This window comes from Egretta garzetta, unplaced genomic scaffold, assembly GCF_000687185.1.
Source record: "Egretta garzetta isolate BGI_Z169 unplaced genomic scaffold, ASM68718v1 scaffold297, whole genome shotgun sequence".
Classification (NCBI taxonomy): domain Eukaryota; kingdom Metazoa; phylum Chordata; class Aves; order Pelecaniformes; family Ardeidae; genus Egretta; species Egretta garzetta.
This window is the reverse complement of record NW_009260410.1, coordinates 1,484,817-1,487,699: the sequence shown is the minus strand read 5'-3', so window position 1 is coordinate 1,487,699 and position 2,883 is coordinate 1,484,817. Positions and strand designations below refer to the sequence as shown.

At 46.0% G+C, this 2,883-nt stretch overlaps 1 protein-coding gene across 1 annotated transcript in view; it reads right to left on the bottom strand.

The window, feature by feature from the left end:
* The window catches only part of SATB2 (SATB homeobox 2), a 113,616-nt gene that overhangs the window by 35,180 nt on the left and 75,553 nt on the right, over positions 1 to 2,883 (bottom strand). The gene's annotated exons all lie outside the window — the stretch shown is intronic.

The following is a 2,883-nucleotide window of genomic DNA, read 5'->3' as shown; positions in this document are numbered from 1 at the left end:
GGATGGCAGCTGAGGCAGACCGCAGCCGCCTGTGCCCCGGGAGGCCAGTGCTAAACCCAACACCATCCACAGGCCACGAACACATGCAGGGTACAGCCTGACGGACGGACCGACAAGGACACCACGCTCTGAAATTCAACGTTCACAGACAGATGAGAGTTAGGGCAATTGTGGGAAACATAAGAAAACAACAAAGAGATCATGGGAAGGAAGATGACTGTCCAAATCTGACAGGACTCATTTAATGGAGCTTAATTTTACCAAAGGCCCTGCAGTGTTTTGATGGATATAAAAAAAAAAGCTTTCCCAGTTGCTGGAGCCTTTGGCTAGCGCAGCAGCCAAGGTCACCACAGCCTCAAAGGCTGTTACAGAGGCCCGAGATCCTCAGCAGAGCAAAATTAGCATGTGAAAGAAAGATTTAAAATACAGCTCCGTCTTACATGGGTCTCCTGCATTGCTAGCTCCACAGCCACATCAGAAAAAAGCCTGCCCTACACACCCTGAAAGCTGGGCCAGTTTTGTATTTAATCACCGAAATAGGTATGGCAAATACCAAACTGAAATATCAGAGTCACTAAAATGAAGTATATTATGCTAGAGGCCTAGATTCAAAACTGGTCTTGACATTAAGAAGGAGTTTGCCATTATTGAAATGTCTTGTTGCAAACAGTGGGGAAAAAAGAAAAAGCAGCGTTTGCAACCACAGTGCCAGAGCACCAAAACACAGCCGTTACTGCTGGTCTTCCACGTGCACGCAATAACCCCCAACAGCTCAGAGCCTCCTCCCCACAGCCCTCGCACCCGCTTGCTGGATCAACCTGCTGTTCTCGCCTCAGGGCTGGTCCTGAGCATGGGACATCCCATGAGGGGGCTTGGGGCTGGAGCAGGGTTAGGGAAAGCCGAGCCAGGTTGCTCTGCGTGCCCTTACGCTTGCCTGCGTGACCACCCCAGCACCAGCACTTCCACAGGTATTTGCCGGTGCTCTCCTCCAACCCAGTGCGCTCAAGCACCATTCCCCAAAATATTGCTGCAAGAAGATCAGTATCTATGGAAACCACGTTTCCAAATGCCATTCCATAGACTTCTCCCGGCACTCTAACACAGTTCGTGAAAGGAGGGTACAGCTCCTACCGCTGCTGCTCCAAAGCACCCCGCTCCGGGGTAGGTAACATACCTGCCCGGGGGGGGGCGGGCGACACTGCCGGGAATCGCTGCGCTGCATGCGAGGATGGCATTTGTCTTGCCAGAACTAATACCGGGCATATGGGGAAGCGCAGTAGCCGTGCTGCCTGCCTGGGAGCTGGGAAGCAGCCTCATTTGCAGAGGTGTCCAAGTTGTCAAAACAGCACCTGTGCTGACTGGTGCTGGCCCTCTGAGGGCTGGGGAAATGTTATCCAGCGGGCACAAGGTGAGCACTGGGTACGCAAACCTTTGTGTTTTGCTTTCGCTGATTAAAAACCTCACAATACTCTGCTGGATTCTTCAAGCTGAAACAAGGCAAGGATGCTTTATACTTCTAAAGTATGTTTTTCTAGCAACTCTTAGCTCTTAAAAAGGCAGGCAAAACTTCCATTATTTTAAATAATGTTCTGTAGCTGTGGCTAGAACATGGGGAAAATGTCATATTTCGACACAGGAATGAGATGGGGCAACAGATCGTATTTTTATTCTCACTGGATTGCATCTAACCTCTCCATTTCCTTCTGTTATTCCATTTTAGTTGTGAAATCTATCGCAATAAATATAAGTAGGAATAAGCTAATTCTTTCCCGAATAAATATAAATGCAGACAGTGCATATACTACTTAAAGATTAAAATAGTTCCCTTTATAATTTTATTTTCACCGAAAGGTAACTAAAAAAAGATAAGAGTTATACAATGAGTTTCCCATATAATAAAAATTCAGCATCAAATTTGGGTTGGCAGGATACCCTTGCTTTCAGTGAAAACAGTTCTTTACGTCATGTATTGTGGTGAGGTGCACCCAAACACCAGGCTCAAGCTGAACAAGTTCCACAGTTTCTACAAAATCAACATACCTTCCTTGAGGATGACCAGTTTGCATGTAAAACTGCCCCCCACCCACAATGCTTACTTGTTTTTAGCAGCTGTAGGCATAGAATTCAGTATGAGGAGTGCTCAGTAATACTATTATAAGCACAGCTAACACAGTCCGAGACTTTGCAGGCTACATGACTGTGAAAGCACCGAAGCGGAAGGGTTAGACAGGCCCATTTACTAAAGATCAAGAGAAGTGCTAGAATTGACCCATCATGTCTGCACAGTTAGAAATTTCAAACTCGAGTTAGCAAATGCCATGACAGGAGTTAATCATCACCTGCGTGCAAGCACCCTCGCTTTTTCAGAGTATACGTCCAGGACTGCAAGCAGGCTGATAAAAGGGGGGATGACTCTTTACAGTGTAGTATGTGGATGTTCTTAGTGCAAAGGAACAACCTACCCAGGGAAGTGGGTGGCAACAGCATGTTAATAAACACGTGCAGTTAAGTCAATGAGATGACAGCTGGTTTGGAGCTGTAAAGCATCATCTTCCTTCCCAGCACCCTGCCCATCTCTTTCTCTACTTCAAATAATTACTCGTGTAAACCTCTAACTCAAGGACTGTGATTTCCTGTGTAGAATACAGGACACATTGATTTCCAGCAATGCCTGTCTAATTCACTGCCAACCTCTGTTCACTACACACTTCTTATTGCAACATGTATGAAACTCTCCACAAGCCCAGAAATTACCTCTGTGTTCTGCAGAATGTAATGGGGACAGATAAAAAGTTATGTGCACTATCTTCCTGTAATATATTCTATAATAGCCATTTAGTGGACATACATCAACAGCCTGTATGTAATGCCCACACACTCTTT